Raw genomic sequence first — 19589 nt, 5'->3', positions numbered from 1 at the left:
GGAAATGTGGGAAAGTTTGGAACTTTCTAGAAGCTTGGAGGGCTCAGAATACAGGAAGACATGGAAAGGTTTGGAACTTCCTAGATGGAGACTTGTTGAATGACTTTGACCAAAATGGTAATAGTGATATGGGCAATGAAGTCCAGGCTGAAGTAGTCTCGGATGGAGAAACTGTTGGGAACTGGAGTAAAGGTGACTCCTGTTATACGTTAGCAAAGAGACTGGCAGTTTTTTGTCCCTGCCCTAGAGATCTGTGGAAATTTGAACTTGAGATAGATGATTTAGGATATCTGATGGAAGGAATTTCTAAGCAACAAAACATTCAAGAGGTAACAGAACATAAAAGTTTGGAAAATTTTCAACCTGATGATGCAATAGAAAAGAAGAAACCATTTTCTGGGGAGAAATTCAAAATGACTGTGAAAATTTGTGTAAGTAACCAGGAGCCAAATGTTAATCACCAAGACAATGGTGAAAATGTCTCCTAGACATTTCTTGCAGAAACCTTCAAGCAGCCCCTCCCATCACAAACCTGGAGGCCTAGTAGGAAAAATTTGTTTCCTGGGCCAGGCCCAGGGCCCCTTCTGCTGTGTGAGCCTAGGGATGTGGTGTCCTGCATCCCAGCCACTCCAGTCATGGCTCAAAGGGGGTGAGGTACAGCCCAGGCCATGACTTCAGAGGGTCAAGTCCCAGGCCTTGGCGGCTTCCATGTCGTGTTGAGCCTGCAGGTGTACAGAAGTAAAAAATTGAGGTTTGGGAACCTCAGCCTAGATTTCAGAGGATATATGGAAATGTATGGATGTATAGGCAGAAGTTTGCTGCAGGGGTGGGACCCTTGTGGAGAACCTCTGCTAGGGCAGCGCAGCAGGGAAATATGGGGTCGGAGCCTCCACATAGAGTCTTCACTGAGGCACTACCTAGTGGAGCTGTAAGGAGAGGGCCACCGTCTTCCAGACCCCAGAATAGGAGATCCACCAACAGCTTGCACTGTGTGCCTGGAAAAGTCACAGACACTCAATGCCAGCCACGAATGCAGCTGGGAAGTGGGCTGTATCCTGCAAAGTTACAGGGGTGGAGCTGCCCAAGGCCATGGGAGCTCACCTCTTGCATTGGTGTGACCTGGATGCGAGACATGGGGTCAAAGGAGATAATTTTGTTATGGTTTAATGACTGCCCAATTGGATTTTGATTTTGCATGAGGCCTGTAGCCCCTCCATTTTGGCCAATTTCTCCCATTTGGAATGGGTGTATTTATCTAATTCCTCTATCCCCCATTGTATCTAGGAAATAACTAACTTGCTTTTGATTTTACAGGCTCATAGGCAGAAGGGACTTGCCTTGTCTCAGGTAATACTTTGGACTTGGTCGTTTAAGTTAGTGCTGGAATGAGCTAAGACTTTGGGGGACTGGTGGAAAGGCATGGCTGTGTTTTGAAATGTGAGGACGTGAGATTTGGGAACAGCCAGGATGGAATGATGTGGTTTGACTGTGTCCCCACCCAAATTTCATCTTGAATTCTAGTTTCCATAATTCCTATGTGTCATGGGAAGGATCTGGTGGAAGGTAATTGAATTATGAGGGCAGTTACCCCCATATTCTCGTGATAGTGAGTGATTCTCCTATTATCTGATGGTTTTATAAGGGCCTTGAATCCCTTTGCTTGGCACTTCTCTCTCCTTTCACCATTTTAAGAAGGGCATGTTTGCTTTTCCTTCCACCATGATTGTAAGTTTCCTGAGGCCTTCTGAGCCATGTGGAAATATGAGTCGGTTATACCTCTTTACTTTATGCATTACACTGTCTTGGACAGTTCCTTATAGCAGTATGAAAATGGACTAATACAGATACGTTCCTACTATACTCAGTTGTTTGAAGATTTTTATCATGAAGGGATGTTGAATTTTATCAAATGCTTTTTCAATATCAAATGCAATTTGTCATGATCATATATTTTTGTGCTTTATTCTGTTGATATAATGTATCATGTTGCTTTGCTTGTGTTGAACCATCCTTGCACCCCTAGGATAAATCCCTCTTGGTGATAATGAATGATCTTTTTAATGTCTTGTTAAATTCAGTTTGCTGGTGTTTTGTTGAGGATTTTTGCATCAATATTCATCAGGGATATTGGATTGCAATTTTTGTTTTTTGATGTGCCTTTTATTTTACTATCTGCATAATACTGGGCTTATAGAATGAGTTTTGGAAATATTCCCTCCTCCTTTTTTTTTGGAATGATGTAGGTAGGATTGGTATTAATTCTGTAAATGTTCGGTAGAAATCAGCAGCGAAGCCATCATGTCCCAGTCTTTTTTTTTACTGGGTGGCTTTTTATTATTACCTCAATCTTGTTTCTTGCTATTCACCTGTTCACGTTTTCAGTTTCTTCATAGTTCAATCTTGATAGGTTGTATGTGTCTAGAAATGTATTTATTTCTTCTACATTTTCCAATTTATTGACATGTTGTTGCTAATAGTAGCCTCTAATTATCCTTTGAATTTCTATGGTATCAGTTGTAATGTCTTTTCTTTTTATCTCCGATTTCATTTATTTTAGTCGTCTGTCTTTTTTTTCTTAGTCTGGCTAAAAGTATGTCAACTTTGTTTATCTTTTCAAAAACTACCTTTTATTTTATTGATCATGTGTATTTTTCTTCATTTCTATTTAATTTATTTCTGCTCTGATCTTTATAATTTATTTTCTTCTAATCATTTTGGGGTTGGTTTGCTCTTGCTTTTGCTTTTCTAGTTCTTTAAGATTGTTAGATAGTTTATTTAAAGTTTTTCTACTGTTTTGATATAGGTCATTGTAGATCTAAACTTTCCTGCTTTCACTGCATTCCATAGGTTTTGACATATTGTGTTCCCATTATTATTTGTTTTAAAACACTTAAATTTCCTTCTTAATTTCTTTATTGACCCACTGGTCATTCTGAAGCATGTTGTTTAATTTCCATGTATTTGTATAGTTTCCAAGATTCCTCTTTCAATTGATTTCTAATTTTATTCCATTGTGGTCAGAGAAAATACTTGATATGATTTCATTTTTTGGAAACCTTACAAACTAGTTTTGTGGCTTAACATATGGTCTACTCTTGAGAATGCTCCCTGTGCTGAAGAGAAGAATGTGTATTTGGCAGCTGTTGGATGATGAAATATTCTGTAAAGAATCTATGAGGTCAATTTTGTCTATAGTGCAGATTAAATTCAGTGTTTCTTTGTTGATATTCTGTCTGGATGATCTGTGCAATGCTGAAAGAGGTGTGTTGATGACTCCAGCTATTATTGTATTATGGTGTATCTCTCTTTTTAGCTCTATTAATATTTTGTTTATATATCTGGGTGCTCCAGTGTTGGGTATATATGTATTTAAAACTGTTATATCCTCTTGTTGAATTTACCTTTTTGTCATTATAATGACCTTCCCTGTCTCTTTTTGTTGTTTTTGTCTGAAATCTCTTTTTTCTGATGTAAGTATAACTACTTATTTTCTTTTCTGGTTTCCATTTGCATGGAATATTTTTTTCCATCCCCTGGCTTTTAGTCTATGCATTTCCTTATAAATTGTTGGTTCTTTTAAAAAATTTATTCATTCAACCACTCTATGCTTTTTTATTGGAGAGGTTAGTCCATGTACCTTCAGTGTTATTATTGATAAGTAAAGATTTACTTCTAACATTTTGTTTGTTTTCTGTTTGTTTTGTGGTCTTCTATTCTGTCTTTCCATCCTTCCTGTCTTCCTTTTGGTGAAGGGAATTTACTCCGGTGGTGTGTTTTAATTTATTCCCTATTATTTTTTGTGTATCTGTTGTATATTTTTTGATTTGTTGTTACCATGAGGTTTGCAAGTAATACTTTATAATTCATTCTTTTAATCTGATGACAACTTAGCCTAGATTGCAAAAACAAACTAATTAACAGACAAGCAAAGAGAAAACTTATAAAAACTCTACTTATAAGTTTATCTCACTGCTTTTTAACTTTTTTTTAAATTTGAGATGAAGTCTCACTCTGTTGCCCAAGCTGGAGTGCAGTGGTGTGATCTCAGCTCACTGCAATCTCTATCTCCCAGGTTCAAGTGATTCTCCTGCCTCAGCCTCCCAAGTAGCTGGGACTTCAGGCACACACCACCATGCCCAGCTAATTTTTGTATTTTTTGTACAGATGGGGTTTCACTATGTTGGCCAAGCTGGTCTTGAACTCCTGACCTCGTGATCCACCTGCTTCAGCCTCCCAAAGTGCTGGGATTACATGTGTGAGCCACTGTACCTGGCCGATTTTTAACTTTTTATTTTTTCTGTTTATATCTTATTGTACTGTCTGTATCTTGAAAAGTTGTGGTTATTATTGTCACCAAGTCTGTCCTGCAGACTCTGGCTGAGCAATGGATGAGAGGAGTACTCAGACACAGATACCCAGTGAAAGAGTGGGCTAGGGGACTGCTGGCATTAGGGGCCAAAGAGAGTTAGCAGTCCCCCTAAGCTGGTGACGCTCACATTTATTTAGTACAAATTTAATGACAAAGGCTTGGAACAAATACAATTTGTAGGTAGTAAACATTGTCAACCCCCCAAGTAAAGAGCAACCCTGTGCAGAATGATCAAAGATTGGTTTCTGAAGACATAAGTAAACAGATTTATCTAGATAAGTTCCTTTACATTCTTTTGTTATCTGCCCTTTGCTCTCAACCCCCAGGTAAGAGAATTTGGCTGCCTTCAGTTGTAATCCTCTTCAGAGGCTTTTGCAAAAGCTCCTGGCCCTCCAAGAAGGTTTGCATCTTTCCCTATAACTTTTTTTCTTACAACTTTTCCCACCACCCTGACTGAACTCCTACATCTTCCCCTTTTTGGTTTTTCTTTTTTTTTTTTTTTTTTTCCATCAGGTTTTGTTGATTTGAAAGTACAAATGTGTGCAGCAACAGGTTTGTCTGGCGTTGCAGTCACTGCTTGTATTCCGGCTTTGCATCCTAGAATTAGTAAATAATATAAGACAAACGTAAGTATAATCAGTAACATTCTTTTCCAATCAAGGAGTGACATGTAGTGTTACTTGGCACCTCATTCAATGTGTATCATTACTAAAGAACCCCACTGGGGGTATGTTAACACCTTCCAGCCAAGCAGTTACATTATTAGAGGCTAGGAAGGTGGTACTTGCCCAGGTAGCAGGGTGGAAGAAAGGCGGATTTCGAAGATGGTCCCAATAGAGTGTAGCAGGTACTGGTTGCAGGTAGAATAAGAGAATTTAAAAGGTTAATAAAGCATAGCAATGAACAAATTATATGGAGTGAATGGTGTCTGTGTCTGGAGCAGGATTTGCTTAGCTTCCTGAGTTTTCTTCTTCAGCAAAATGTCTGGGGTCTGTGTCGTTTGAGAAAACTGCCTTGTCCGGGGCTGCAGGTTCTGCAGGGACATTTCCTTCATTTCTGGTACCAGGTTGGGTCCTAGCCATGCCATGGTATGGTTTGATGCATCATATGGAATCCAAGGAGGACCTGAGGAGGTGTGAACACAAGCATGTCCTCTTCCCCATGTTAGCAATTCATTTGGACCACACCATATATTACTGTTTACGTCTTTCCATAAAACTGCAAGTTTTATGTCTTGAGAGGTTTTAGCAAACTGCTTTTCTATAGCTGATTGAAATTTGTCATCTAAATTTTAGAAATTAAAGGTAAATAAGGCATGTGCTAGTAGTGTTGCAAGGTCCTTACTCATATTCCCCCTTTTTTGTTTACTGAGCATATTTTTAGGAGTGGAATGGACACATTCTACTATGGCCTGTCCTTGGGGGTTATGGGATGCCTGTGGAATGTTGGATGTTCCATATGTGACAAAATTGTTGAAATTGTGAGCTGGCAGAAGCTGGACCATTATCAGTTTTAACTTTTGTGGGCTGCCTCATAAACACAAAAGTTAAAAGAAGATGTTTAATGGCATATCTGGTGGACTCTCCAGGAAGAGCATGTGCGCTAATTAGGTGAGAATTGGTATCAATGGATACGTGTACATATCTTAGTTTTACAAATTCAGGAATGTGTGTAACATCTGTTTGTCATAACTGATTAGGTTGTAGTCTTCTAGTGTTAACATCTGTTGAAGGAGGGGATATTCCTGTGAGCTGGCAATCTGGGCATTGCAGGATAATTTGTTTAGCTAGTCTTTGGGTAAGTTGAAATTGTTTAGTTAAGTTCCTCCAATTTTGGTAGAAAAATTGATGAGATTGAGTGGCTTGGTCAAGAAGTGACATCATAATTTGCAGGTCTTCCTGTTCATTGCCATAAGCCAAAGGGCCAGGTAGTGAGCTGTGGGCTGAAATATGTTTGATATAAAAAGGATGTGTACATTGATCCAGCAATTCCTGAAGTAGAAGAATAAATGCACATAGGGTGGGCTTGGGAGTGGACTTAATGAGGCCTGTTTCAAGGTTCTGCAATAAATAAACAGAGTAAACAGAGCACTAACATTATTGATAGGCTGAGCAGAGAAGGTCTCCATGGCCAATATTAAAGCTCCAACTTCAGTTCTCTGAGCACTAGTAAATCCAGAACAAGTGAGGGGATTATGTGGTCTCCACCAAACAGCCACTTTTCCATTTTTACCAGAGCTGTCAGTAAAACGTGTTAAAGCATTAGGTATGGGGGAGTGAACTACTTTTATAGGCACAACTATAGGAATATGAGATAAGAACTGAACTAGTTTGTCAGCAGGAAAGGCATGCCCTATATGGCCTGTGTAAACAGAGAGTGCTATTTGCATGTCCAGAGATAAGGACAATACTGCTTCAAATTGCTTTTTATTCAAAGGAATTCTTATGACCTCAAGGTCATAACTTAGCAACTGATTACACCATCTGCGGCCAGTATAGATAACTTTACTAACTAGCCGGATATAGGGAGATTGTATTTTAGTCCTGGTATGTGAGCCAAAAACCCATTCTAGGAAGCATAGCCCTGCAGCCATCTGTCTTATTAATCCTGTTGGGGAATGTTTAGTAGGAAAAACAAACTATTGAACTGAATATCATGAGTCTATGTGATCTAGCTGTCTCTGAGAAATAGCTTGCTCTACTTCCTCATTTTCCCTTTTTGCTGCAGGAGTTAAATACCTGGGAGAGTCTAGAGCTGTATTGCCCTTTAGGGTAGAAAACAGGTTTTGTAACTTGTCAGTAGTTATGCCCAAGGTGGAATGAAGCCAATTAATATTGCCCAGTAATTTTTGATAATCATTTAAGGTGTGTAAGTTGCTAGTATTTAATTTAACCTTTTGAAGTCTTACTGACCAGGAAGTTAGTATGTATCCAAGATATTTCCAAGGAGAGGACAATTGTAGTTTTTCAGGTGCTATGATTAAACCTCTTAACTGTGTACTCATTACAACAGAGGCATATAAACTTAAAAGTACTGACTCCGTTGGGTTGCTAGTAAAATATCATCCATAAAATGAATAATCTTGCAATTAGGACATTCTTCTCTACTGGGGTGCAAAGCCTGATTTACATGATACTGACACACGGTAGGGCTATTCAGCATCCCTTGAGGAAGTAGTTTCCAGTGAAATCATTGAGCTGGTCTTTCATTATTGATAGCTGGTATTGTAAACAATTTTTTCTCTGTTGTGTTCTGCAAGGTGAATAGTTAAGTCAATAATGACTATAGGCCAATCTTGAGGAATTGCCTTGGGGGAAGGAAGCCCCTGTTGAAGGGGCCCTATAGGTTGCAAATTAGCATTGATAGCCCATAGGTCATTCAAAAGTCTCCATTTGCCAGATCTTTTGGGAATGACAGAAATGGGTGAATTCCAAGGGCTGTTTGATGGTTCTATATAGCAGGCTTTTAACTGTTCCTCAGCTAATTCATGGGCTCTTTGTAATTTCTCTCCCTTTAAAGGCCACTGTTCTACCCAAATTGGATCTTGAGAGAGCCATGTCAGAGGAAGGGGAGGGATAATAACAGTGGCCAAAATTAGAAAGATGTCTGAAGAGTGACCTCAATTAACCCTTTTGTAAATGAACTAGTGGCTCTGTTTTCTCTAATGCTTTTTCTATCTGTTTACAAGCATCAAAAGAAATGGGTTAATACACCTGATTGCCTTGTTGATCTTGCATTACCATGCAGGCTAAGAGCTCCCCTTCTAATGCCATTTGCCTAAGACAGGGTCCCATAGTTGTAGCATATCCCTTATCTTTTTTCCAATTTATTTGAGAGGGCTCAGACAAAACCTCCATTCCCACTTTGTTATTTTGCCCATTAATGGTGGGACTGAGGGAGAAGGAGGCAGTGGTAAAGTAGGTGACAGTTCCTCCTCCCTTACCTTTTTTGGCTCTTCTGTGTAGAGCAAGACCAAAGCAGCCCTAACTAAAGCCTATAACATTGAAGATGTTACTGGGACCCATTGCCCTTGCACGTGATGTTGTTTAAGATTTCTCCCCACTTGTTCCCAGAGCTCTATGTCTAGTGTACCTTCTTCTGGGAACCATGGATTGTAGGAAACAACAGTTTGCGTTAAGTTCCTTAATTGAGCCTGCAAAACCGAGGCTCCACTAGCTTTAAGCAGCTGTTTCAATCCTTTTATAAACTGTTGCTGTTGAGCTGATAACTGTTGTCCCTTGATTAAACCCTAGCCTGAACAGTTCCATTGAACTTGGAAATCCCAAGCAGGCATCAATGACTTACTGACTGTGCAGTCTCTTCACCTTCATTTTTGAGGGTTCTGTTGCAATCTGTTGCAGCATTCCTCACACAGTGAGGCTCACTCAGCTGCTGCTGAGTCTGTCCTGTAGACTCTGGCTGAGCGACAGATGAAAGGATTACTCAGACACAGATATCCAGTGAAAGAGCGGGCTAGGGGACTGCTGGCACTAAGGACCGAAGAGAGTTAGCAGTCCCCCTAAGCCTGTGATGCTCGCATTTATTTAGTACAGATTTAATGACAAAGGCTTGGAGCAAACACAGTTTGTGGGTAATAAACATTGTCGACCCCCCGAGTAGAGAGCAGTCCTGTGCATGAATGATCAAAGGTTGGTTTCTGGAGACATAAGTAAACAGATTTATCTAGATAAGTTCCTTTACATTCCCTTGTTATCTGCCCTTTGCTCTCAGTCCCCAGATAAGAGAATTGAGCCATAATCCTCTCCAGAAACTTTTGCAAAACCTCCTGGCCTTCCAAGAAGGCTTGCATCTTTTCCCATAACTTTTTTTATATTAGTTTTGATCAGTTCATCATTTAGTTTTTCTACCCAGGATATGAGTAGTTTACACATCACAATTACAGTGTTACAATATTCTGATTGTCTGTGTACTTACTATTTCCAGTGATTTTTGTACCTCAAGATATTGTTTTTTTTTTTTGAGACAGGATCTCACTTTGTTGCCCAGGCTGGAGTGCAGTGGCATGATCACTGCTCACTGCAGCCTTGAGCTCCCTAGGCTCAAGTGATCCCCCCACGTCAGCCTCCCCTCTAGCTGGGACCACAGGTGTGTGCCACCACACCTGGGTAATATATGTATTTTTAGTAGAGATGAGGGTTCACCATGTTACTAAGACTGGTCACAAATTCCTGATCTCAAGCAAACCACCCACCTACAACATTATAGGTCTGGTGTTGATGAACTCCTTCACTTTTTTTTGTTTCTTTTGGGAAAGTTCTTATTTGTCCTTTATGTTTGAATACTTTCCTTGGATATATTATTCTAGGATAAAAGTTTTCTTCTTTTAGCAATTTAAGGATGTCGTAGTCTGAACGGTTTCCAGTGAGAAGTCTGCTGCCAGATATATTAGAACTAAATTATATTTTGTTTCTCTTCTCTTGCTGCTTTTAATATCCTTTTTTAATCTCTTTGACCTTTGCCAGTTTGATTATTAAATATCTTGAGGTAGTCTTCTCTGGGTTAAATCTACTTGATGTTCTGTAACCTTGTACTTGAATATTGAGATCTTTCTCTGTGTTTGGGAAGTGCTCTTTAATTATCCCTTCGAATAAATATTCTACCACTCTCTCTTTCTCTCTACCTCCTCCTTAAGACCAATAACTCTAAGATTTGCCCCTTTAAGACTATTTTCTAGATTCTGTAGGAATGCTTCATTGTTTTTTATTCTTTTTTTCTTTTGTCTCTTCTGATTGTTTATTTTCAAACAGACTTTCTTTAAGCTAAGTAATTCTTTCTGCTTGATCCATTCTGCTTTTAAGAGAATCTGTTGCATTCTTCAGTATGTCACTTGAACTTTTCAGCACTAGAACTTCTGCTTCTTTTTAATTATTTCAATTTCTTTGTCAAATGTATCAGATAGGATTCTGAATCCCTTCTCTGTTATCTTGAATTTCATTGAATTTCTTCAAAACAGCTATTTTAAATATTCTGAATTCTCTGAAATACCTCATATTGCTGTCTCTCCAGGATTGGTCACTGGTGCCTTATTAGTATTTTTTTTTTTTTTTTTTTTTTTTTGTGAGGTCATGTTTTCCTAGATTGACTTGATGCTTGTGGATGTTTGACCACTGTCTGGGCATTGAAGAGTTAAGTATTTACAGTCTGGGCTTGACTGTGCTCATTGTTCTTGGGAATGCTTTCCAGTTATTCAGATGGGCTTGCGTGTTATAATCTAAGTTTTTGTCACTGCAGCCATATTTGTATTAGCAGGTACCACAAGCCCAGTAATGCTGTGGTTCTTACAGACTCACAGATGTCTGTCCTTGGGGTATTGTATAAAATCTGGAAGAATTCTCTCGATTACTAGGCAGAGTCTCTTTTTGTCTTCCCCTACTTTCTCTCAAACAAAGAGTCTCTGTCTCTCTCTCTGTCTCTCTCTCTCTCTCTGTGCTGAGCTTCCTAGAGCTGAGGGAGGATGAACCAGCTCACACAGGGCCCACAGCAAGTATTACCTGGCTACTGCTATGATTATTCACAGATCAAAGTTTCTACAGTCAGCGAGTAGTAAATTGTGTCAGAACTGGGCCCTTCTCTTTAAGGCAATGGGTTCTCTTCTGGCCCAGAGAGTGTCTAGAAATGTCATCTGGGAGCTACGGTCTGGAATGAGGGCTTCCAAACTCTGCTTGGTGCCCTATCCTATTGTTGCTGAGCTAATATTTAAGTTGTTAGACAAAGTTCTCATTACTCTTTCCTGTCCTCTCCTCAAGCAGAAAGAAGGAGTCTGTCCCAGAGTTGGGAGCTGTACTGCCTGAGGTTAGGGAAGGGGTGGAACTAAGCACTACCTTGGCTGCCCCAGCTTGTGCCTTACAGGTCACATGCCCCACAAGTATACTGGCTTTGAGATCAGCACAGTACCAGTACTTGCCGAGGAATTGCTGTCCTTTTGGCCTAGACTGCCTTTTTAAGTTTACTTGGAACCCTAGAACATTTTAGCCTGCAGTTGTGAGGCTTGCCAGAACTTAGGTTCTGACCACTGAGATGAGTGATTTCTCTCTGTGTAGGGCTGGTCTCAATGCAACCTCCATGGGCATTGACTGAGTTCTGCCTGATATTTCTTTCTGCTGTGACAGGGTAGCACTGAGTTCCAAGGCAAAGTCTCACAATCACTGCACTCTCCCTTCTCTAAGTGTACAGTTTATCTCTCCACTCCCTGGGGCCCACTGCTGTAGGATGGAAGAGGGGTGGCATCAGCAATCAAGACTGTCTTTTCTATTCTTTTCAGTGCCTCTTTCAGTGACATGAAGTTAAAACTGGGCTGTGTGATCACTCACCGGATTTTTGGTTCTTATGAAGGTGCTCTCATTGTGTGCATACTTGTTCAATTTGGTGTTCTTGAGCAGGGGGATGATTAGTGTAGGCTTCTATTTGGCCGTCTTACTCTGCCTGATTTCTGTTATTCTTATACTATTAATTCTATTTTAATTTGTTTAATCCTGCAGAACAATGAATGCCCAAAACTTTTAGATATAACAACTGCAAAGAGAGAAGTACAAGACTTGGAAAACAACAGTGATTGCAAATTAACAATATTTATTTCATTTATACTCTCATTTGGTCCTAAAAGGATTTAACAAAGGTTTTTTTTTTTTTTTTTTTTTTTTTTCCCAAAGTGTAAAATATACTAAGTTTAAGTGATATGAGAGCAACATTTAGCAGTACAGAAACATTGTGAAACTGTTTTGTTTGTTTACTTTTAGGGTCTGTTAGAGGCTCAATATAATCTTTCTATGTTAAAGAGGAATGAATGGAAAGGAGGTAAAAGCGGTAGACTAGCTAACAAAAATAATTGTGTCAGCCAGAAGGGCTGCCATGGACAAATGGTAAGGTAAATCCCAAGATTCATATTTTCTTCTAGGCTAATTCTTTCTAGCCTGGCAGGTTAGAAAGCTCATGCCCCTTGCTGATTTTACCTAAAATCCATTTGGAAGAATTCTTATGGTTGTAATTTGGTTTTTGGAATCCCTCCTCCATGGCTCAGTGCCTGGCATATATGAAGTACTTAGTAAATGTTAAATGTTTTATTACTAGAATGCATCATGCAAATTATATGGAGCTTTATGACTTCAGGAGAGGATGACATGAATATTCTGGATTCTTTGTATTCCTAACTCTATAGAGCATTTAAATGCGTCTCCAAGGATACACCAATAAAAAACACTTATTATTTTATTATGGATACAGTTATCTGTTAATTAAAATAACTTTCAAAATGTTTTCTAAATGAGCAAAATTTTCTTTTATAGTTAATGCCTCTGAATGTGACCTATTAACAGTTTAGAAATAATATTTAGAAGTGGGATGTTATATCTGTAAACAAAAAGGATCATTTGCTCTTTAAACCAGAGGGGAATGGTCCTACTTCCAAAAATCATATTAAATTTAGGTCTTAGTTAAAAGGCAAGTATAAAACTTTTATTAAGCATTCCAAGAGATAAAAGTTGTACACATTAAATTGATATGTGAAATCTGAAGCCTTGTCTAAGCAACCTGGTTTCCAGAAACTAGTTCCTTATTCCTGCATAATACACCAGTTACAATGGGAGCTGAGTCCTAGGGGTCTATTTCTTTTGCAATCATTGACATTGGAGGAGACACATAAACTTGTAAGTAAGTGTGAGATAAATAGTATAGGCTGATCCACGTGGCTATAGAGTGAGTACTCATTGGGATAATGAAGAATAAGATTTTAAAAAGATTCCATAGATTAGGAGAGAGATTAAAGGCAGGAGGGGTAATTTAAAAACTTGGAAGGGAAAATGAAAGGAAGCTGAACACCTGTCCAGAAAGGTTATTTGAGAAAAGTGACCATATTTACATAAGATTGTCTTTTGTATTTTACTTTTCTATTTGGATAAATGTATAATGGTGTTATGGATTTTATTAAAAAATGCTGTAACATCATCACATAGTTCAAATTAAGAATTCTCCTCTATTCTTTCATCTTGGGTCTTTGTCTGAAGTACATACAGGTTCACACTTTTCTCCGTCTCCTATCTTTCTTTCCTTCATACATGTATCTGTATGTGTTCATTTAATATTGCCCAATTAAGTTTACTTTCAGTTACACAAGTAATATAAAAGTACATCTAATGAAAAAACCCAATGTTGGTGATGAAGAGTAAGTCTCTTTTGGGGACAACCTTCCTACCTCATTTCTTTGCTCCCAACTATGCTACTTTATCACCAGGGGTAATCCCTGTAACTAATCTATGTTTATTAATTCCCATAATTAATTCTCATAACTAATTTATGTTTGGATTATTTTCTAACATTATTTTTAAAGAAGATACAATTTTTGTTTCTTGAGAGCATTAGGAAAAGCAACGTTGATGCACTGAGATAAATTCTTCCAATACTATGCTTCTGTGTGGATTTAGAGATACCTGACCTCTGGCTGATTATGTGCTGATACTTAATTGACAAAACATTTTAGAGTATTTTTAATTCTGGTGAGAAAAGAAAACCTTTCTCTTACCACATTTTTATACGTGACATAACTCTTAAAGGAAACAAATATTCTGATTAATATAACTTTGGCTACTTATATTTATAATACATGAAACAATCTTTTAGTAAATTTGATTCCATCCATTACTTAATGAATTTATCGAGAAGTTCATCGTAACATGCATTTTTTTAGTGACTTAGAAGCACTTTAATTTTTATGGATGCCTTGTAATATAGAGAATAATTGAATGAAGAATGGACAGATTGACTCCTACAATGAGTAAAATTCCTTCTTTCAAGCTAGTGGTAGGCATTAAATGATGAGTATTCCAGTTAGCAGTAAGCGCACACTATAAGGTGATTTTCTTATCACATTTTAGTTAAATGGAGATGCTCTTAGAACAACATGTCATTATGTTCTTCCTATAACATAAACTACATTTGAAACAGAAATGACTCTCTTGCATTGCGTGGTATATAAGCAACATATTCTCTAGTATAACTTAATTTACATGATGTGTCTCATAGTAAACTCTTTCAAATAAAAACTTAAATGTACATGGCAGATGCTTAAAATCTATTTTTGGGGGGGTTTCTAAAATGTTACATGCCAATAGTATGCCAAGAGCCAGGAAAGAAATGGAACACAATAGTCTTTGCTGGGAGGGAAGTTCTACATAGTTTTGATAGGAACTTAATTCTGAAGTCTTCAAGTAAGCAGATGTCATATTTTCTCTGTAAAGTCACTCTTCCTTATTTGCATTGCAGATTGTTTCTTGAATGGTAAAGAAAACAGTGGAACCACAGTTGGAAACTCAGGTATTGTGCATATTCCACAGCCCAGTTTATTTATTTATTTATTTATTTATTTATTTATTTATTTATTTATTTATTTATTTTTTATGGCTGCATAGTATTCCATGGTGTATATGTGCCACATTTTCTTTCCTTTTTTTTTTTTTCTTTTTTTTTTTTAAATTTATTTATTATTATTATACTTTAAGTTGTAGGGTACATGTGCATAACGTGCAGGTTTGTTACATATGTATACTTGTGCCATGTTGGTGTGCTGCACCCATCAACTCGTCATTTACATCAGGTATAACTCCCAATGCCATCCCTCCCCCTTCCCCCCTCCCCATGATAGGCCCCGGTGTGTGATGTTCCCCTTCCCGAGTCCAAGTGATCTCATTGTTCAGTTCCCACCTATGAGTGAGAACATGCGGTGTTTGGTTTTCTGTTCTTGTGATAGTTTGCTAAGAATGATGGTTTCCAGCTGCATCCATGTCCCTACAAAGGACACAAACTCATCCTTTTTTATGGCTGCATAGTATTCCATGGTGTATATGTGCCACATTTTCTTAATCCAGTCTGTCACTGATGGACATTTGGGTTGATTCCAAGTCTTTGCTATTGTGAATAGTGCTGCAATAAACATACGTGTGCATGTGTCTTTATAGCAGCATAATTTATAATCCTTTGGGTATATACCCAGTAATGGGATGGCTGGGTCATACGGTACATCTAGTTCTAGATCCTTGAGGAATCGCCATACTGTTTTCCATAATGGTTGAACTAGTTTACAATCCCACCAACAGTGCAAAAGTGTTCCTATTTCTCCACATCCTCTCCAGCACCTGTTGTTTCCTGACTTTTGAATGATCGCCATTCTAACTGGTGTGAGATGGTATCTCATTGTGGTTTTGATTTGCCTTTCTCTGATGGCCAGTGATGGTGAGCATTTTTTCATGTGTCTGTTGGCCACAGCCCAGTTTAACACAGCCTGCTTTATGCGTTAGCATGAGGTAACTGACTACAACTGATCTATCACTGATAAGGTGACTGCAAATTATTCTAGTGCTTATAGAAATTTGCAGCTATTTCCCTACCTTTTAAAATTTTACCCATGGATCACATTTTCTAGTAACTTAGAAAATGAGATAAGATGAAGAAAAGATGAATAACTTAATCCCATGGGAAGTGAAAAAGAAGGATAGAATGAGCATTTTGATATGATTATGACCAAATTTAAAGGCAGATGAAATATGTTGTAATACACACACACACACACACACACACACACACACACAGAGAGAGAGAGATATGCATATACACACATTTATTTATAAAGTATGTAAATTTGGGGGTTTTCTTTTGATGTAGAGAAGACTGATCTATAATGTAGAGCCTTGTGTATGGATTCACTTTGTCACATCAGCCAATTATTCCAAACAAGTTCAGAAGTTTCTAGAGCTAAATCATAAGTAGGCTAAACGAAGTAAAAAAAAAAAAATCTGGGATTTTGACCTTGCCTATTGATTTTTGACTTTGCCTGACTCAGCTGTGATGGTATGATCCATGTAAAAGTTCTTTCTTTTTTTTTTTTTTTTGTTCTACAGTGTGTGGCTTCCGGTAAAAATTTAAATATAGGGAAGCCGCATGGGCTTAGTATTTCCCCAGCCCAGCCCATGGGTTGTGATCTTCCCCGTCAATAAACAGACTTTTTCCTACATGTTTCACTTTGCATATACCACCAAACTGAACATTCTTTGTGTCCCCAGTGAGACACTGAGAAAAGCTCTATTGAAGACTTTAGGTGGTGTTCCCAAAGGTGGAGAGTTGGAGACCAGGGAGAAATTTTTAAACTGTCTCGGGTATTGTGAAGAGTAGACTTTTATTTCACTCTTTATTGAAAGACTGTCAATAAAGGTAAACTAATTCTTTCCATACTGTGGTGTAGAAAATTTGAAATGTGGCATCCTAATCTCTAAATTGATAAAGGGTGTGCATCAAAATAAGAACCACAAACAATAACAGCCATGCACAAAACCCCACTCAACTCTGGTTTGATTAGTGTGGTAATTTGTGAAATTAAAATTAGATGAAGGAACCAAAATTTTTAGCCTCAAATTTAATTCCCATTGTAAAATCTTAAATAATATTGGAGGTCATATATGCATGCTATAAATACTAAATATTGCCAAAAATTAAACGTCGCTAAAATTAAGCATCATTAGCCAGAGTTCCCTAGTTTCCATTACTGGTACCATTTTTTTTCATGCATCTTTTCAGAAATGGTAAGTTATATATGTATAAACATCTTCTTTCATTATAAATTCTCTTTTCTTCTAATACTTTGGTATAGTAAATTTACATGGTAAGACCTGAGTTTAGCTGATGAAACTGGTACTGTAGACAAATTCTAGAACATGGGTTTTCTGTTTATGAGTTTACTGGGGGATATTCTAAAATTAATTTATTTGTAAAATATAGGAAACTTCCCTACCCCCTAGTTTTCCAACCAAATTGAATGGTGCCAGACTTTATATACCCCAGCTTATTTTCTGGTTATGTCTTAATAATACTTCATGTTGCATAAGTAATTAAAACCCTAAGCTAAACATAACCTCAGTGAAAGTTTTTTCTGACCAAGCTTTCATAAATCCTATTAGTCTTGCCAATTAGAGAAACTTTATCAACTGTCTGAGTAGAGCCCATCTGATGGGATTTAATCTCTGTTGCATTCCTTCATTTTTAAAAACAGCCTTATTGAGGTATAGAGGAATTAGAGAAACTTTATCAACTGTCTGAGTAGAGCCCATCTGATGGAATTTAATCTCTGTTCCATTCCTTCATTTTTAAAAACAGCTTTATTGAGGTATAATTGATATACACAGAACTGCGCATATTTAATGTGTATACTTTAATAGGTATGGATGTATGAAAGTACCCCTGATACCACCACCATAATCAAGGCAATAGACATATTCAACACCTCTCAGTTTCCTTATGTCCCTTGTGTGTGTGTGTGCGTGTGTGCATGTGTGTTAAGAACATTTAATAAGAAATCTACAATCAACAAATTTTGAGGTGCACAATATCATCTTATTAACTATAGGCAATACGTAGTACAGAAGAACTCTAGAACTTATTTATCTAGCATAAGTGTAACTTCATATCCAATGAACTCCTCATTTTCTCCACCTCCCAGCCCCTGCCAACCACTGTTGTATTCTCTGCTTCTATGAGTTTGACTGTTATAGGTAACTCAGAAGTGGAATCATGCACCATTTGTCCTTCCGTGCCTGGCTTATTTCCCTTAGGATAATGGCCACCAGGTTTATCCATGTTGTTGTAAATGGCAAGATTTTTGTCTTTTTAAAGACTGAATAAGTTTCCATTGTATACATATACCACATTGTCTTTTTCCATTCTTCTGTCCATGTCCACTTGGGTGGTTTTCATTTGGCTATTATGAATAATGCTGCAATGAACATGGATGTGTAGGTATCTCTTTGAGATCCTGATTTCAATTCTTTTGAATATATACCCAGAAGTGGAATGGCTGGATCACATGATAGATTTATTTTTAATATTTTGAGGAACCTCCATACTGCACTAAATAGCTGCTGCACCATTTTACATGCCCACTAACTGTATAAAAGTGTTCCAATTTCTTCACATTCTCCCCAATCTTTATTATCTTTGTTTGGTTTTGATAACGGTCATCATAACAGTGTGAGGTGGTATCTAATTAGAGATTTTTTTGTTTATTGCTATAAACTTCACTTAAAACTACTTTTATTATGTAAGTTATAGTATGCTGTGTTTTTATTTCCATTTATTTCAGGATCTTTTGAGATTTTCTTTTTGTTTTTTTCTTTGACCTATTGGTTATTTAGGTGTGTAATGTATAATTTCCACATATTTGTAAATTTTATAATTTTCCTGATGTTATTACATTCTAGTTTCTTATTGTGGTTGGAAAATATGTTGATATAATTTCAGTCTCTTAAAATATATTTTACTTAAAATTGTTAGGACTTGTTTTGTGGCCTAACATGTGGTCTATCCTGGAGAATATTCTGTATGTGCTTGAGAAAAATGTGTATTCTGCTTATGCTGGGTGGAATGTTTCATATGTGCCTTAGCCTCATTTGGTCTATAGCGGTGTTCAAGTTCATTGTTTCCTTACTGATTTTCTGTCTGAATGTTCTGTCCATTGTTGAAAGCAGGGCATCACTTCATTCTTATTAAGGATAATTCTTTACTCCATTCAAATTATAGGTAATTATTTTACTTTATTTCTTGATACATTTATTGTAAGTTTGCCTTTTCCCAAGGAGTTACAAGTCCTAGGCACTGTTATTTCACTATTCACCACTGCCAAACTCTATTATGATTGTATTTTCCCAGGTATGTCTCTATATATTGTCTTTAAGGCTCTGTGGGCAATAAGTGTGTAGAGGGTCAGCCCCACAGCAAAAGCTTTTGTTCCAAATCCCTGGATGAATTTTGATGACTTAGACTTGACAAATGGGTAGCTCCTTTGGCCCCTTTATAGTGATAGTAGGAAAAGTAAAATATATTTTCCTTAAAGTGAGAGAAGAGCCAGCTTAATCTGCCTGTACCAGGAATTTTATGGGGGCAACAGTTCTAACCAGAACTCTCTCAGATCCTCCTACCTCAGGTGTGTGGGAGAAAGACTTAGAAAGAAGAAAAAGGGAGAGGAATGGTAGGATTCTCTTAGAAGGGTAACATGCAACCTAAGTAAGCACGTATAAGAAAACAGCCATTTTTCTGGTCTTTGCTTCCTTATCATGATGAATGCCCCACTCATTAGGAGAACTGACAAAAAATATATATTTTTTGTTTGTTTGAGTAACACTCTCCTCTCTTTGGAATAAACTGATATAAAATATTTTTGGAGGCA

General features: G+C 37.6%; 1 long non-coding RNA gene across 1 annotated transcript in view; it reads left to right on the top strand.

Annotated features, from left to right (window-relative positions):
• The window catches only part of LOC140710033 (uncharacterized), a 52412-nt gene that overhangs the window by 20946 nt on the left and 11877 nt on the right, over positions 1–19589 (top strand). Inside the window, exon 2 of the long non-coding RNA XR_012090902.1 lies at positions 14645–14695. This is a non-coding gene — a long non-coding RNA (uncharacterized lncRNA). The remainder of the gene's footprint in view (positions 1–14644; positions 14696–19589) is intronic.

This window comes from Chlorocebus sabaeus, chromosome 24 (assembly GCF_047675955.1).
Source record: "Chlorocebus sabaeus isolate Y175 chromosome 24, mChlSab1.0.hap1, whole genome shotgun sequence".
Lineage (NCBI taxonomy): Eukaryota > Metazoa > Chordata > Mammalia > Primates > Cercopithecidae > Chlorocebus > Chlorocebus sabaeus.
Note: the sequence above shows the minus strand (reverse complement) of the source record. Positions and strands in the feature narration are given on the sequence as shown.